Genomic DNA, 19,060 nt, shown 5'->3' on the forward strand with positions numbered 1-19,060 from the left:
GGGCTTTGTTACCCGCGCTCTCTATGATAGCGTCCTCCACCTCTGACAACAAAATATTTAAGGGCTTTATTGCTGGGGCGATTTCAATTAGGTTGTCAGATGCAGAAGCATCATAAATCTTGGAAAAATGGTCAACCCACGCATCCCCTGTTATGTTACAGTTGATGGGGGAGATGTTAGAACCCAGTGATCTAAGATTCTTGACGCCCCTCCAAAACCCTGCAGCATCTCGTAAGGCAGCTGCACGAACAAGGGTAATCCCAGTGGTCTTTTAATAGCTCTGCAGATCTAATTTTTAGACAGTGTTTATATCTAGATCTCAAAGCCCTTACCAGGGAAGGGTCACGCGGTACAACGGTGAGGGCGGCCCTAAGTTCCCGGTTAGCTTTCGAGCATGAGGTGCCAAACCACCTGGGATTACTATTGGTATAGACTGGAGCAGGTTTGGAAATTTCCATTTTTATTGCCTTACATATCTCACCAAATGAGTTAACGATATTGATCCCCGGGCTGGAGGTTGATAGACATACTGATACTAGGGTAGGATGCTTTTTGATGACTCTGGCCAAAACATCCTGGTTGTCTATCCCCTTCCAGGCCACCCTTAACCTGTCTGTCGATACCATTAGATTTTTAGCCCCTATTTCTATTCTGTTCCTTAGGGTTTTAGTTGATTTGAGGCAAATTAAAATTGGATAGTGATCACTATACGGGGACGAGATAACTTCAGATTTCAATAAAAGATCCTCGAGGAGGGATGAAATAAATACATAGTCGATGGTGGTAGAACTCCCACGCCCGATATAAGTAGGGGCGGGTACCTTATTCACACTATTATCCAATATCTCCATTACATCAATTAAGTCATGTGTTGCTAACAAATCTAATAATTCTTCTCCTCTCCTACAGGGTGGAGTTCTAGGATGGATGTGTGCGTTGAAGTCGCCTCCCAGACAAATACCATTAAAGCTGCCATATTTTTGACCATCCACGACTTCATCAATGAAGTTAAACAGTTTCAGGAAATTGGTGTTAGGATAGGTTATGAAATCATTATTGTAAAAATTAATGAAACATAACTTTAGCCGGCCTGTGTATTTCAGCGCCATAAAATTATTGTTGTTAGTTGGCAATAATTCACTTTTAACTCCAGCTGTGATTTTGGCCCAAATCGATAAGCCCCCGCTGGGGCGACCAGTTGGAGGAGAAGGGACGATCAAATTATGGCAGCTATAACCCTCTAGGAGTAAAGATGTTGTGCACCAGGTTTCCTGCAGCATTAAAACGTCAAAGCTGGTTACCCAGTCAATCCAAGACCTTATGTTCATTTTAGCATTATGGCCAGCAATGTTCCAACTCAAGATGGATAGTTCATCATGAGCCGTAGTGGAGATATGGCCCTGGGCACCTTTTGTCAAATCAGATAACAACCTACACGTACCAGGGGAATTCAACAATGTTACATTAGAACGAATTGGTGAAGTGCCTACAGGGGCTTCCATATTAGTATGATCACTGGCTAAGGTGAGAAATGGAGTGTCTGATGGTCAGTCCAGGCTCCATGTGTCTGCTAATGCGGAAAATCTGTTAAAAAGTGGGAAAGGCGATGGTGCTGGAAGAGGTTGAAAGGATTCGGGAACTGAGAAAAGTGGAAAGGACGGTGGAGCTGGGGAAAGATGCCTGGGTGGTGAAAAAATAGCCCAGGGGCAGCAAAGTGACAACAGTGGAAGGTCCCGAGTGGGTGCTGTTATGATTGAGTATATATTTAACAGTACCAGGGTGCCTAAAATTTAAAACAATGCAATCCCCGTTAAAGTCTTTCCGTGAGGGACCTACCCAACTCACACGACAGGCAGACAGGATTTCATTCGTGATATCATGACCTACTCCTTTGTGCTTAGTCAGCCAGTCGATACACTTGTTGTTCAGCTGAACCCAGGATTCACCTTGTCCTACCTTAAGGGGTGGGACGCCTGCCAATACTAGAACGTAAGGGCAGGCGTCGGGTGGTAAATGAAGGGTAGGTTCTTGCGATTTTCTGGGTCTGCTGACTGCTGGTTGATCATTCCTGGCGTTATTACTACTTTGGACCGCAGGTTTTACAGTAGTTGTATTTTGGCCCTCCTGTCTTTTGCTGTTGGATACAATAGTAGTGGTGTTGTTAGAGGAACCTGGAACTACGAGAGGAGTTGGCTTAGCTTTGGTGGCAGGTTTAGTTTGCCCTAAATTAGTATGCCCGAGTGTGTTGTTGGCTGTTGGGGTACTGCTAGTAGGTTTGGGAACGTCCTTTGTGCTGCTGCTAATACTAGGCACACCACACAGGATGACCTTACTTACAGACTCCAGGTCTTTCAGGAAGCGGTCACCCCTAAGCTGATCAAGGCTGATCACCCCTTTCCTTTTTACCTCTTCCTTTTTAACTAAATTTTCTAATTTATCTAACCTTTTAAAAACAATATTAAATTGCAATATTAAATTGCTTGGTCATTTGACATTCCAGTTGTTTAAAAATAGAGTCTACAATTGTCTCAATGAAATTCCCGTTGGGCTTGGTTTGAATAATACTTTCAGTCAAAAACTCAGTCTGTGTGCCCAAGGAATTATGATCATCGATGTAGGGGGTTATGGGAGAGGCCAGTTCATCAGTTTGCGGCGTCTCAGTGTTAACAGTGTTACCCTCAGTCTGTTGCCCTTTCCTTCTGGTCCACATGCTCTGCGGAGTTGGTTGATTCTTGTTACGGGCTGGTTGCTTCCTTTTGTTAACAATAGATTTCAGGGGGCCCCTTTTCCTTTTGCCCTCGATGGTTTTATTGTCCGCGGACGAGGATGAGGTGATAAGCTGTGCAGCGCAGTCAGGCTGTGGATCAATGGTTATGACCGGACTCCTATCCCCAGGCAGCATTTCCAATGATGTTACTATGGTAGAGGGTTTCAGGATGGTAATTGCCGGAGATAGGGGAATATTGTTAGAAGGACTCGCTAGGGGTGATTGTAGGTCGATGGTGCTGCAACCCAGTGACATCCTTCTTTCTGTGTTAGCTATTTCATCCTGAACCATTATTAGAGCATTTTCGAGTAGCCAATCAAAAGAGGGGGGTGGGGTAGGGAGCGGACAGAAGCAGGTATTGGAATCATGTTGGTACGCTTCCCCATTTTGGAATTTCCCCAGTTCACCTCTGGTTGCAGATGTTGGGGCTATGGCCCAGCCCAGCCACTTCCTGCCTCTGAGGGCCACAGAGGGCCCGCCCTTTGCCCGGGCTTAGCCTGGCACGTCCCGCGCGCGTCCTCGCGGGATGAGGGAGCAGGCACAGTCTTATGCGCCTCCTAGCGCTGAAAAGCGAGGGGGGCGGTGTCCTGGCGTCAAGGCTGCTGGGAGTTGGAGTCTTCCAACCCCGACCGGCGGAGCCAAGCCCGGCCAATCAGGGCGTGCAAGCAGGCACGGCGGAGCTGAGCCCGGCAGCCTACACAGGAGCAGGAACCACAGAGACACCTTGGCGGAGCAAGGTAGGCTCGGCCGGCGTCCAGACCCCTTACAAAATGCCACCAGGTCCTCGGCAGCAGGCACAGTCTTATGCGCCTCCTGGCGCTGAAAAGCGAGGGGGGCGGTGTCCTGGCATCAAGGCTGCTGGGAGTTGGAGTCTTCCAACCCCGACCGGCGGAGCCAAGCCCGGCCAATCACGGCGTGCAAGCAGGCACGGCGGAGCTGAGCCCGGCCGCCTACACAGGAGCAGGAACCACAGAGACACCTCGGCGGAGCAAGGTAAGCTCGGCCGGCGTCCAGACCCCTTACAAAATGCCACCAGGTCCTCGGCAGCAGGCACAGTCTTATGCGCCTCCTGGCGCCGAAAAGCGAGGGGGGCGGTGTCCTGGTGTCAAGGCTGCTGGGAGTTGGAGTCCTCCAACCCCGACTGGCAGAGCCAAGCCCGGCCAATCAGGGCGTGCAAGCAGGCACGGCGGAGCTGAGCCCGGCCGCCTACACAGGAGCAGGAACCACAGAGACACCTCGGCGGAGCAAGGTAAGCTCGGCTGGCGTCCAGACCCCTTACAAAATGCCTGGTAAAGCATATAAAATGTAATGCCATGCGTTATAATGGCATTGCGGAGTCATGGTACTTTCGTAATGAAAGTATGCGGAGTGATGGTATGTGGAAAGAAAGTTGCAGAATAATGGATGTTTACCCTCCCCCGGTAAGTACATTGGTGGCATGGCGGCCCACATCTCAGCAACATACTCATATTTTTTCACCACCGATTTGAAAAATGCACAGGTCTCTCTCATTGATGGCCAGGACCGACATACACTTTTAGAAACACCTCCCGCCACAAGTTCTAGAATTGCGAACTTCAGAGCTGGGGAGCTACGTTCGAATCTCGGCATCTGCTCAACATCCTGTGATTTAAGGCAAATGGCTTTGTCTCCCCATGCCTACCACAAATGAATGTGTTCTTCTGTAATGTAAATTGTGCTCATGCCATGTTGTCGAGTTCACGCTATATAATATTGCAAGGAAAAATAAAGTAGGGAAACTAGAGTTCACACACTACTGAATGCGCACTCTTAAGTGTATCTGCAGTGAACTGTGAATCGGAGTGTTTCACAGACCTGTCACAGATAAGAAATGCTATCAAAACGAAATCCTACAAAACAATATACTACTGGCCGGCAACAATTCATACCCGGACAACGTTGGGACGGGCTGCTAGTAAGATATATAAAGATTAACCAACACATTATAATCCCATAAAAAATAGAATCAGATAAAGAGGATATATAAATGGGAAAAAGGGAGAAGGGGGGGTGTAAGTAATTACTGCCAGTCACTTCAACACACTCAGCACTGATTTGTGGTGCCACGGATATGAGGCAGGACCGTATGGGGCGGACTCACACACAAAAACACAAACACACTGATATCCAGCAGGTCAGTTGATAATGCACATGCAGACCCTGTGTCTCAAGCCCTTATCCGCCAGTCAGCTAACCCTGACCAACCTACACCCGGGGGATCTGGTTATTAAGGAAACCTTCCCCAGGATCCTAGGCCGATTGCAGCGAGAGTTACACTTAATCAGGGTCTCACAGAAGAAGGTGGAGGTAGGTAGCAGGGCTAATTAGGCGGCTGTCAACACATGGGGGTTTGGCCACTAATCAGGAAGTTTACCCATGGTATGCAGAGTAGAAGCAAGCTGAGACGATAGCTGTTTACTCAAGGGTTTCCACACTGTGCCTTCTGGCACCAGCACAGTTCTGCAAAGCACGGGGTGGTCACGCAGTCTCTTGACCCACTTCCGATCACACTCGGAAGCATTCTTTAGCACAGTCAGTCACTCTCACAAACCCCGGCCTGGGCAGAACTATCTGGTAGCATGAAGTCATCGGGCAAGGTGAGGAGAGGGCAGTTGGTCTGCCACAATGAGGGCACAAAAGAAAAAACGAGGAATGGAGGGATGAAGCAGGGAGCCTCTCGGAAGAAAGAGGCACCACGTCAGACACATGTTGATCGATGCAGCCCACGGGCAAACCAGGCACCACAGAACACAAATCCTCTCCTCTGCACCTCCTTGGAAATGAGGCACAATGTCTAGTATGTGTCGGTACGAGTCACGTCAGACAATTCCAGTTACACGCACAAAGAGTTAGAAATTCCATAACTCCCTGGGAATGAGGCACAATGTCTGGTGCTCATTGTTCTGAGTCACACCATTCAATTCCGGTCATACAATATGAAGTGTTGCAAAGTCCGTACCTCCCTGGAAATGAGGCACAACATCTGGTGCACGTTGTCTTGAGCCGCACCAGACAATTCTGGTCACACACCACAAAGAGTTGCAAATTCTGTACCTCCCTGGAAATGAGGCACCGATTCTGGTGCGCATTGTTCTGAGTCACACCAAACAATTCCAGTCACATGCACAGGCACATGTTCAGAAATGCACCACGAGGTTGAATGAGGCACTACTATGGGTATGTCCACACCTACGAGGGTAGTAACCTATGAATTAGACACCACACGCAATGAGCATGCGGTCGTCGTGTTGCATGAGAGAGATGCAGCATGATTGACGAAGCAGGCCACGTGGGTTCCAATAAACCGGTGAATCCGCTAGCCACCAACAAAACGCTTATTCACAATGAGGCCCCACGATGCAGGGCCACACTCCTTAGATGTAGGCAGTACTTTTTATACTGTTGGGATCCAGAAGTAGATGTGGCCCCTTATGAGGGAACAGCTGTGCAGGTGTCACATGTAGATGGTGTGGTTCCCTGGCAGGAGGCCGTTGATGTCCCAGAGTCCTCCACCAGAGAACAGGGCGCAAGACAACCAGCTCCTGGAGAGCGCACTTCAGGGTCCCACACAGCAGCAGATAGTCTGCTCAGGCCAGCAACTATTCAAGAAGGGTGCATGGTCCCTTGCAATGGCAGTAATCCTCCTTGTGCACAATAGATTCCTCTATCAGTGTGCACCAGGCAGTTCCCAGATCTCCGGTCCCACGTTCCCACAAGTGTATCTGTGCTCTGCTGAAGTATGGCATCAGTAGTTATACTGATCTTAATCTTTAGTGTGGCCATGATCTGGCTCTCAGAGGCGAAGTGCCAAAACCTCTTCCTCCATTCTATCCAGCCAGGCCGTAAAAATGGGAGAGGTCTGTCATTCCAGTTGCATGCCCAATGTTTATAGCAGTCTGTGAGGAATGCACAGATGTGCTCCCCCATCCTGCAGTGTGGACTGGATTCAAACTAAAAGGCACACAAAGAGTGTTAGAGCAAAGAAATGTCCACTTTCTAGAAGTGGTACAAAAGGGGGTGGTGATGGACGGAGCATCTGAACTAATCAAACACTCACACCCAGTCAACAGATCCGGGTTTAATCCATCACCGTTCTTTAGCCCACTCTGCCACCCCAGTTCAGACATGGCCATATGCAAATCAGTCTGACCCTGTGCCTGATGGGAACAGTCCAGCCCGAACTGCCAAGCCATGCCTTCCCTGGACCGGAAACAAGCTTCCAAGGACCGGTTTCTGGCATTTCAGCCATCTTCAGCCCGGCTTGCTTGAATTCAGTGGCAAAGTGAGCAAGGGACTTTCTAGAAGTAGTATTTCTAAGTTAACAATGATATTTCCCTCTTTACCACAGGAGAGGGTTTGTCATTGTGAATCCATTGATAAGAAACATTATGAGGCTGCTCCACTGTAAGTCACTATTGAAGCTTGTAGTAATTTCAAACATCTCCCCATGTTAACCTATGGGAAGAGCAAACCTCATAGGTAGTGAAAACATACATGGGTATTCTTCACTACCTGGGCAGGGAACATACATGTGTACCTGCCCTGCCTTTTGCCTACCACTTACTCCACCCCTCAGGGCTTACCCTAGGGGTGTTCTACTGGTAGTGGAAGGCCCACTCATGGTTGGCTAATAAGTCAAAAATACCAACCTGAGCATAGGTACAACTGTGCATGTGCAGGCCTGCAATGGCAGGCTTGATACATATATGAAAGGCTATTCTGGTGGGTGGCACAATCAGTGCTGCGTCCCACCATTAGCCAGTGCCTGCCTTGGGTATGCGGTGTAACTTTTTACAGGGCACTCCCGGGTAAAACAACTAAACCAATCAAGTAGGCACCACTTCCCAGCTTGTGCAGGAAAGGTGTGCGTGCTTTCACATTGTATTACAGTGGGAAATTGCACAGAGTCCAACCATCATGGAAAGAGAATCAGCAAAAACCAGGACGAGAAAAAGCAAAACAAGAAGTTTTAGGGAAATCTTCTAAGAAGGGCAATGTCTTACACATCCCTCAAGACAAATGAAAGCCCACATTTACTAACAGTCAAGCAAAGCAGCATGATAACTGTAGCGTCGTATGAGTATGTAATGACGGAACCCATGTGGCTCCTGATGAACTCCGTAGAACTGTGACATAAGCATTAGAGCGTAGTAAATTTGTTTGGATCGTTGAGTTCACGGCTACTCGCAGCAGAATAAAGACGTGGTATACTAATCGCTGTTTTGGCACAGTCATTAGCAAGTACCAGGGCTGGGGAGGATGCTAGAACTGGCCATGAGATGGGGGATACGGAACCCAAAGATCTACAGTGCTCTCCCAGAGACCTTGCAGGGGTCCAGCAAACTGCTTGTGCATGCCACATGTGCCTCCATCAAAGTGCTGTAGCAATGTTTGGGGTATGTGGAGTCAAAGTGCAGCCCCAGGTCAGTAAAAAGCTGTTGAGGCTAATGAAAGCATCACTAAAAGTTTTACACATCAGTGGCCAAGAACCGGCTGGGAAGGCCGCACAAACAGGTACGGCACTACTATGTAATTCAAAGCCATATATATATACGGACTGACAAGGCTGGAGGCAGAGATCAACCCTGTTTTAGATAGCAGAAGGAGATGCTAGCAAAGTAATTCAAATATCAGGAACAATTGTCTACTTACCAAAGTTAAGCAAAGAGCACTGGGTGGAGTGGCCCCAGAAGAAGTGCACAGGTTGTGTTTACAGAGCTGCCATGCCCAAAGCGGCACGCCATCAAAGCTGCTGGGTGGGGCGCTCAGAGTAATTCCAGAGGACCCCTAAAAGCAAAGGACAATAATGGAGACCAGGAGGGAGGGCAATGTTCCACACAGCTTTAGAGATGGTCTCGATGAAGCAGGTCCTAGCAGACAGCAGATGGTGTCGGTAGGAACTCCACCTTCAGTGTCAGCCAATCTTGTAAATATTTACAATGCTGCCACCTTCTTGAAACCACCACTGCCATTCAATACCACCAAAAATTTAAATATATGCGACAGATGGACTGTCTTGATAATGACATTTGATTATTTAATTGATGTGATCTTAGAAGCAGATAGTAAGATCATGATCAAGTACCTTAAAAATCTTGCTGGAGAAAGCGTAAAAAAAGTCATAAAGAAAATTCTACGAGCTGATAAAATTACATACCGTCAAATCAAACAAGCCTCAAAACTCAAGTTCAATCCAATAGCGAATGCAGATTAGAATGGACACATCTTCAATCAAGAAAGACAGAAAGGTGGTATGACCATCTACGAATTTGTTGAGATGGATACGTTACACACTGTACTTTTAATGTATGTAATGACGAGGAAGCTATATGCCTCAGAGTGATTGATGAATGCTTCTCAGATTTGTTCAGAGGACGAATGCTAAGAGTAACTCTTAACCTGAATCAAGTTCTCATGAATGCCAGAGATAAAAAGCATGCTGATCGACAGGCTGCTAATACTGAAGCTGGAGGTGCCCAGAGCGAGTCGGTCATGAATGTGAGAAATAAGCCAAAACACACAGCTGTGGGACACAGAATAAATTCTCCAAAGAAAAAGAAGTTGTGTTTCAGGTGTGGATTTTCATTTCTACATGACTGAAAATGTGCCACCATTGGACAGATTTCCAAAGGCTGTGGAGAGAAATCAATTTTGTGATGGTGTGCAGTGCAAAAGAAAAGGTAGGTGAGTCATGGGGTGAAGACAAAATGGCCACCTGAATGTTCCAGAAGCTATGTTCGATGCACAACCATAAGGCCAAGCAGTTGCATCAACTGAGGCAAACTGACATAAAACAAAGTTGATCAACATCTAAATCTTCATCAAAAAATTCTCTCATGTCAATGACAAGTGAAAGTGAAGAAGAGGGGTGTGCCATGTCCATGTTCACCTCAGAGAAGCATGCACAAGTTGGACTGGCTGCTTGTGAGGAGAAACATCAGTCCTAGAGAAATTGACAGGACAAAGCACCAAAGTCATTCAAACATTGTCTAAAGGTCACACTAAAGGTCAATGGTTGTTCAACACCTTCCATTGTGGTGCATGAATAAATGTTATGCCTGAGCCCCAACTTACCCCCATTGAAACTAAATTTTATACGTAGCTGCATTGACTCCACTAACAAGCCAAGGATCATTTGTGGCAACAATGAAGCATAAGAAAACAACTACAAGGACCCAGTCATGTACTTCAAGATACGGCATCAAGCACCTGTTTACTCAGCTTCAGCACAGCTGCTCATATGGGACTGATATCCATGAACTATAACATGAATGCTCATCACAAAATAGTAAGTAAATTCCCTTTATTGTTTAATCGGTTGGACAAACTCAAAACTATGAAAGTTCAATTACACATCAATGAGGACATCCATCCTATTGTTCAAAGACTGAAACAAATTGCCTTTCACTTATAGGAAGCTGTTGAAAAAGAGCTTGAATCTTTACTCTAGTACGATATCATTAAGCAGTCTACTGGTCCAATTTCATTGTTTTCTCCCGCAGTGGTAGCACCCACAAATGACAGTGAAGGAGCAGTACGCATCTGCATTAATATGCACCAAGTAATCAAGGACATTGAAAGAGAAATACGTCCAGCTTTTCACATTGCTGACATGACAACGCAATTGAATGGGGCAAAAGTATTCTCTTGCCTGGATGTGAATAAAGGATATCAACAGTTGGAACTCGAGGAGACATGCAGGTACTTTATAACCTTTTCTAAACATGTTGGTCTGTTTCGTTACTAGAGACTACGTTTTGGTGTGTACTCAGCTACAGAGCTATTCCAAGACATTATTCAACATCTCATACAGCCTGTCATGAATGCTTTCAATTACAGTGATGGCATACTGGTTTTCAGAGCTACTCAAAAGAAATATGAGAAAGCTCTCAGTCAAGTGTGTCAGTTGCTCACTGATGCTGGTTTAACATTTAATGCTGAGAAATGTGAGTTCCATAAGACAAAGTTCCATTCTTTGGCCAGATCTTTTCTGACGGGTGTATGATACCTGATCCTGTTAAAGTACAAGCGCTGTCAATTGCCTGTCTCCCACAAAAGGTTTCCATGTTACGTTAATTCCTCGCCATGTCCAGCTATTCTCTAGAAACATACGAGACTTTGCCACTGTCAGTGTGCCATTAATAGACTTGCCTAAAAAGAATCTTTCTTTTCTTTGCTCACATGAATGCGATCAAAGCTTCCAAAAAATAAAGTAAGCTATTGAGAACGCTACTGAAATGTTATATTTTGATCCAAAGCATCATACTGAGGTTCTTGTTGATGCAAACCCTGTCAGGTTGGGCACCATTCTTGCACAGCACAGTGAAACCCAAATGCTCAAATATGTCCATCACCACCCCCTTTTGTACCGCTTTTGGCCGCCATAAGTGTGGCAGGGTTTGCTCAGACGTGAGTCCCTTGCTCACTTTGCCACTGGATTCAAGCAAGCCGGGCTGAAGATGGCTGGAATGCCAAAAACCGGTCCTCGGAAGCTTGTTTCCGGTCCAGGGAAGACATGGCTTGGCAGTTCGGGCTGGACTGTTCCCATGAGGCACAGGGTCAGACTGATTTGCATATAGCCATGTCAGAACTGGGGTGGCAGAGTGGGCTAAAGAACGGTGATGGATTAAACCCAGATCTGTTGACTTGGTATGAGTGTTTGATTGATTCAGATGCTCCGTCCATCACCACCCCCTTTTGAACTGCTTTTGGCCACCATAAATGTGGCAGGGTATGCTCAGATGTGAGTCCCTTGCTCACTTTGCCACTGGATTCAAGCAAGCCGGGCTGAAGACGGCTGGAACGCCAAAAACCGGTCCTCGGAAGCTTGTTTCCGGTCCAGGGAAGACATGGCTTGGCAGATCGGGCTGGACTGTTCCCATGAGGCACAGGGTCAGACTGATTTGCATATAGCCATGTCAGAAATGAGGTGGCAGAGTGGGCTAAAGAAAGGTGATGGATTAAACCCAGATCTTTTGACAGGGTGTGAGTGTTTGATTGATGCAGATGCTGCGTCCATCACCACCCCCTTTTGTACCGCTTTTGGCCACCATAAGTGTGGCAGGGTATGCTCAGACGTGAGTCCCTTGCTCACTTTGCCACTGGATTCAAGCAAGCCGGGCTGAAGACGGCTGGAATGCCAGAAATCGGTCCTCGGAAGCTTGTTTCCGGTCCAGGGAAGACATGGCTTGGCAGTTCGGGCTGGACTGTTCCCATGAGGCACAGGGTCAGACTGATTTGAATATAGCCATGTCAGAACTGGGGTGGCAGAGTGGGCTAAAGAACGGTGATGGATTAAACCCAGATCCTTTGACTGGGTGTGAGTGTTTGATTGATTCAGATGCTTCGTCCATCACCACCCCCTTTTGTACCGCTTTTGGCCGCCATAAGTGTGGCAGGGTATGTTCAGACGTGAGTCCCTAGCTCACTTTGCCACTGGATTCAAGCAAGCCGGGCTGAAGACGGCTGGAATGCCAGAAACCGGTCCTCGGAAGCTTGTTTCCGGTCCAGGGAAGACATGGCTTGGCAGTTCGGGCTGGACTGTTCCCATGAGGCACAGGGTCAGACTGATTTGCATACACCCATGACAGAACTGGAGTGGCAGAGTGGGCTAAAGAACGGTGATGGATTAAACCCAGATCCTTTAACTGGGTGTGAGTGTTTGATTGATTCAGATGCTCCATCCATCACCACCCCCTTTTGTACCGCTTTTGGCCGCCATAAGTGTGGCAGGGTATGCTAAGACGTGAGTCCCTTGCTCACTTTGCCACTGGATTCAAGCAAGCCGGGCTGAAGATGGCTGGAATGCCAGAAACCGGTCCTCGGAAGCTTGTTTCCGGTCCAGAGAAGACATGGCTTGGCAGTTCGGGCTGGACTGTTCCCATGAGGCACAGGGTCAGACTGATTTGCATATAGCCATGTCAGAACTGGGGTGGCAGAGTGGGCTAAAGGACGGTGATGGATTAAACCCATATCTTTTGACTGGGTGTGAGTGTTTGATTGATTCAGATGCACCGTCCATCACCACACCCTTTTGTACCGCTTTTGGCCACCATAAGTGTGGCAGGGTATGCTCAGACGTGAGTCCCTTGCTCACTTTGCCACTGGATTCAAGCAAGCCGGGCTGAAGACAGCTGGAATGCCAGAAACCGGTCCTCGGAAGCTTGTTTCCGGTCCAGGGAAGACATGGCTTGGCAGTTCAGGCTGGACTGTTCCCATGAGGCACAGGGTCAGACTGATTTGCATATAGCCATGTCAGAACTGGGGTGGCAGAGTGGGCTAAAGAACGGTGATGGATTAAACCCAGATCCTTTGACTGGGTGTGAGTGTTTGATTGATTCAGATGCTTCGTCCATCACCACCCCCTTTTGTACCGCTTTTGTCCAGCGTAAGTGTGGCAGGGTATGCTCAGACGTGAGTCCCTTGCACACTTTGCCACTGGATTCAAGCAAGCCGGGCTGAAGACGGCTGGAATGTCAGAAACCGGTCCTCGGAAGCTTGTTTCCGGTCCAGGGAAGACATGGCTTGGTAGTTCGGGCTGGACTGTTCCCATGAGGCACAGGGTCGTACTGATTTGCATATAGCCATGTCAGAACTGGGGTGGCAGAGTGGGCTAAAGAACGGTGATGGATTAAACCCAGATCTTTTGACTGGGTGTGAGTGTTTGATTGGTTCAGATGCTCCTTCCATCACCACCCCCTTTTGTACCGCTTTGGCCGCCATAAGTGTGGCAGGGTATGCTCAGACGTGAGTCCCTTGCTCACTTTGCCACTGGATTCAAGCAAACCAGGCTGAAGACTACTGGAATGCCAGAAACCGGTCTGCGGAAGCTTGTTTCCGGTCCAGGGAAAGCATGGCTTGGCAGTTCGGGCTGGACTGTTCCCATGAGGCGCAGGGTCAGACTGATTTGCATATAGCCATGTCTGAACTGGGGTGGCAGAGTGGGCTAAAGAAGGGTGATGGATCAAACCCAGATCTTTTGACTGGGTGTGAGTGTTTGATTGGTTCAGATGCTCCGTCCATCACCACCCCCTTTTGTACCGCTTTGGCCGCCATAAGTGTGGCAAGGTATGCTCAGATGTGAGTCCCTTGCTCACTTTGCCACTGGATTCAAGCAAGCCGGGCTGAAGACGGCTGGAATGCCAGAAACCGGTCCTCGGAAGCTTGTTTCCGGTCCATTGAAGGCATGGCTTGGCAGTTCGGGCTGGACTGTTCCCATGAGGCACAGGGTCAGACTGATTTGCATATAGCCATGTCTGAACTGGGGTTGGAGAGTGGGCTAAAGAACGGTGATGGATTAAACCCAGATCTTTTGACTGGGTGTGAATGTTTGATTGGTTCGGATGCTCCGTCCATCACCGCCCCCTTATGTACCGCTTTTGGCCGCCATAAGTGTGGCAGGGTATGCTCAGACGTGAGTCCCTTGCTCACTTTGCCACTGGAGTCAAGCAAGCCGGGCTGAAGACGGCTGTAATGCCAGAAACTGTTCCTCAGAAGCTTGTTTCTGGTCCAGGGAAGGCATGGCTTGGCAGTTCGGGCTTGACTGTTCCCATGAGGCACAGGGTCATACTGATTTGCATATAGCCATGTCAGAACTGGGATGGCAGAGTGGGCTAAAGAACGGTGATGGAGTAAACCCAGATCTTTTGACTTGGTGTGAGTGTTTGATTGATTCAGATGCTCCGTCCATCACCACCCCCTTTTGAACTGCTTTTGGCCGCCATAAGTGTGGCAGGGTATGCTCAGACGTGAGTCCCTTGCTCACTTTTCCACTGGATTCAAGCAAGCAAGGCTGAAGACGGCTGGAATGCCAGAAACCGGTCCTCGGAAGCTTATTTCCGGTCCAGGGAAGACATGGCTTGGCAGTTCGGGCTGGACTGTTCCCATGAGGCACAGCGTCAGACTGATTTGCATATAGCCATGTCAGAACTGGGGTGGCAGAGTGGGCTAAAGAACGGTGATGGATTAAACCCAGATCTTTTGACTGGGTGTGAGTGTTTGATTGATTCAGATGCTTCGTCCATCACCACCCCCTTTTGTACCGCTTTTGGCCGCCATAAGTGTGGCAGGGTATGCTCAGACGTGAATCCCTTGCTCACTTTGCCACTGGATTCAAGCAAGCTGGGCTGAAGACGGCTGGAACGCCAGAAACTGGTCCTCGGAAGCTTGTTTCCAGTCCAGGGAAGACATGGCTTGGCAGTTCGGGCTGGACTGTTCCCATGAGGCACAGGGTCAGACTGATTTGCTTATAGCCATGTCAGAACTGGGGTGGCAGAGTGGGATAAAGAACGGTGATGGATTAAACCCAGATCCTTTGACTGGGTGTGAGTGTTTGATTGATTCAGATGCTTCGTCCATCACAACCCCCTTTTGTACCGCTTTTGGCCGCCATAAGTGTGGCAGGGTATGCTCAGACGTGAGTCCCTTGCTCACTTTGCCACTGGATTCAAGCAAGCCGGGCTGAAGACGGCTGGAATGCCAGAAACCGGTCCTCGGAAGCTTGTTTCCGGTCCAGGGAAGACATGGCTTGGAAGTTCGGGCTGGACTGTTCCCATGAGGCACAGGGTCAGACTGATTTGCATATAGCCATGTCAGAACTGGGGTGGCAGAGTGGGCTAAAGAACGGTGATGGATTAAACCCAGATCTTTTGACTGCGTGTGAGTGTTTGATTGATTCAGATGCTCCGTCCATCACCACCCCCTTTTGTACCGCTTTTGGCCGCCATAAGTGTGGCAGGGTATGCTCAGACGTGAGTCCCTTGCTCACTTTGCCACTGGATTCAAGCAAGCTGGGCTGAAGACGGCTGGAACGCCAGAAACTGGTCCTCGGAAGCTTGTTTCCAGTCCAGGGAAGACATGGTTTGGCAGTTTGGGCTGGACTGTTCCCATGAGGCACAGGGTCAGACTGATTTGCATATAGCCATGTCAGAACTGGGGTGGCAGAGTGGGCTAAAGAACGGTGATGGATTAAACCCAGATCTTTTGACTGGGTGTGAGTGTTTGATTGATTCAGATGCTCCGTCCATCACCACCCCCTTTTGTACCGCTTTTGGCCGTCATAAGTGTGGCAGGGTATGCTCAGACGTGAGTCCCTTGCTCACTTTGCCACTGGATTCAAGCAAGCCGGGCTGAAGACGGCTGGAATGCCAGAAACCGGTCCTCGGAAGCTTGTTTCCGGTCCAGGGAAGACATGGCTTGGAAGTTCGGGCTGGACTGTTTCCATGAGGCACAGGGTCAGACTGATTTGCATATAGCCATGTCAGAACTGGGGTGGCAGAGTGAGCTAAAGAACGGTGATGGATTAATCCCATATCTTTTGACTGGGTGTGAGTGTTTGATTGATTCAGGTGCTCCGTCCATCACCACCCCCTTTTGTACCGCTTTTGGCCGCCATAAGTGTGGAGGGTATGCTCAGACGTGAGTCCCTTGCTCACTTTGCCACTGGATACAAGCAAGCCGGGCAGAAGACGGCTGGAATGCCTGAAACCAGTCCTCGGAAGCTTGTTTCCGGTCCAGGGAAGACATGGCTTGGCAGTTCGGGCTGGACTGTTCCCATGAGGCACAGGGTCAGACTGATTTGCATATAGCCATGTCAGAACTGGGGTGGCAGAGTGGGCTAAAGAACGGTGATGGATTAAACCCAGATCTTTTGACTGGGTGTGAGTGTTTGACTGATTCAGATGCTCCGTCCATCACCACCCCCTTTTGTACCGCTTTTGGCCACCATAAGTATGGCAGGGTATGCTCAGACGTGAGTCCCTTGCTCACTTTGCCACTGGATTCAAGCAAGCCGGGCTGAAGATGGCTGGAATGCCAGAAACCAGTCCTAGGAAGCTTGTTTCCGGTCCAGGGAAGACATGGCTTGGCAGTTCGGGCTGGACTGTTCCCATGAGGCACAGGGTCAGACTGATTTGCATATAGCCATGTCAGAACTGGGGTGGCAGAGTGGGATAAAGAACGGTGATGGATTAAACCCAGATCCTTTGACTGGGTGTGAGTGTTTGATTGATTCAGATGCTTCGTCCATCACAACCCCCTTTTGTACCGCTTTTGGCCGCCATAAGTGTGGCAGGGTATGCTCAGACGTGAGTCCCTTGCTCACTTTGCCACTGGATTCAAGCAAGCCGGGCTGAAGACGGCTGGAATGCCAGAAACCGGTCCTCGGAAGCTTGTTTCCGGTCCAGGGAAGACATGGCTTGGCAGTTCGGGCTGGACTGTTCCCATGAGGCACAGGGTCAGACTGATTTGCATATAGCCATGTCAGAACTGGGGTGGCAGAGTGGGCTAAAGAACGGTGATGGATTAAACCCAGATCTTTTGACTGGGTGTGAGTGTTTGATTGATTCAGATGCTCCGTCCATCACCACCCCCTTTTGTACCGCATTTTGGCCACCATAAGTGTGGCAGGGTATGCTCAGACGTGAGTCCCTTGCTCACTTTGCCACTGGATTCAAGCAAGTTGGGCTGAAGACGGCTGGAATGCCAGAAACCGGTCCTCGGAAGCTTGTTTCCGGTCCAGGGAAGACATGGCTTGGCAGTTCGGGCTGGACTGTTCCCATGAGGCACAGGGTCAGACTGATTTGCATATAGCCATGTCAGAACTGGGGTGGCAGAGTGGGATAAAGAACGGTGATGGATCAAACCCAGATCCCTTGACTGGGTGTGAGTGTTTGATTGATTCAGATGCTTCGTCCATCACAACCCCCTTTTGTACCGCTTTTGGCCGCCATAAGTGTGGCAGGGTATGCTCAGACGTGAGTCCCTTGCTCACTTTGCCACTGGATTCAAGCAAGCCGGGCTGAAGACGGCTGGAATGCCAGAAACCGGTCCTCGGAAGCTTATTTCCGGTCCAGGGAAGACATGGCTTGGCAGTTCGGGCTGGACTGTTCCCATGAGGCACAGGGTCAGACTGATTTGCATATAGCCATGTCAGAACTGGGGTGGCAGAGTGGGCTAAAGAACGGTGATGGATTAAACCCAGATCTTTTGACTGGGTGTGAGTGTTTGATTGATTCAGATGCTCCGTCCATCACCACCCTCTTTTGTACTGCTTTTGGAAGCCATAAGTGTGGCAGGGTATGCTCAGACGTGAGTCCCTTGCTCACTTTGCCACTGGATTCAAGCAAGCCGGGCTGAAGACGGCTGGAATGCCAGAAACCGGTCCTCGGAAGCTTGTTTCCGGTCCAAGGAAGACATGGCTTGGCAGTTCGGGCTGGACTGTTCACATGAGGCACAGGGTCAGACTGATTTGCATATAGCCATGTCAGAACTGGGGTGGCAGAGTGGGCTAAAGAACGGTGATGGATTAAACCCAGATCTTTTGACTGCGTGTGAGTGTTTGATTGATTCAGATGCTCCGTCCATCACCACCCCCTTTTGTACCGCTTTTGGCCGCCATAAGTGTGGCAGGGTATGCTCAGACGTGAGTCCCTTGCTCACTTTGCCACTGGATTCAAGCAAGCTGGGCTGAAGACGGCTGGAATGCCAGAAACCGGTCCTCGGAAGCTTGTTTCCAGTCCAGGGAAGACATGGCTTGGCAGTTTGGGCTGGACTGTTCCCATGAGGCACAGGGTCAGACTGATTTGCATATAGCCATGTCAGAACTGGGGTGGCAGAGTGGGCTAAAGAACGGTGATGGATTAAACCCAGATCTTTTGACTGGGTGTGAGTGTTTGATTGATTCAGATGCTCCGTCCATCACCACCCCCTTTTGTACCGCTTTTGGCTGCCATAAGTGTGGCAGGGTATGCTCAGACGTGAGTCCCTTGCTCACTTTGCCACTGGATTCAAGCAAGCCGGGCTGAAGACAGCTGGAATGCCAGAAACTGGTCCTCGGAAGCTTGTTTCCGGTCCAGGGAAGACATGGCTTGGAAGTTCGGGCTGGACTGTTTCCATGAGGCACAGGGTCAGACTGATTTGCATATAGCCATGTCAGAACTGGGGTGGCAGAGTGGGCTAAAGAACGGTGATGGATTAATCCCATATCTTTTGACTGGGTGTGAGTGTTTGATTGATTCAGGTGCTCCGTCCATCACCACCCCCTTTTGTACCGCTTTTGGCCGCCATAAGTGTGGCAGGGTATGCTCAGACGTGAGTCCCTTGCTCACTTTGCCACTGGATACAAGCAAGCCGGGCTGAAGACGGCTGGAATGCCTGAAACCGGTCCTCGGATGCTTGTTTCCGGTCCAGGGAAGACATGGCTTGGCAGTTCGGGCTGGACTGTTCCCATGAGGCACAGGGTCAGACTGATTTGCATATAGCCATGTCAGAACT

The 19,060-nt window shown here is 49.1% G+C and overlaps 1 protein-coding gene across 1 annotated transcript in view; it reads left to right on the plus strand.

Moving 5' to 3' along the window:
• LOC144769161 (echinoidin-like) overlaps positions 1-19,060 on the plus strand; it is a 659,546-nt gene that overhangs the window by 102,449 nt on the left and 538,037 nt on the right. The window lies entirely within an intron of this gene.

Source organism: Lissotriton helveticus, chromosome 1_1 (assembly GCF_964261635.1).
Source record: "Lissotriton helveticus chromosome 1_1, aLisHel1.1, whole genome shotgun sequence".
In the NCBI taxonomy this organism is placed as follows: Eukaryota; Metazoa; Chordata; class Amphibia; order Caudata; family Salamandridae; genus Lissotriton; species Lissotriton helveticus.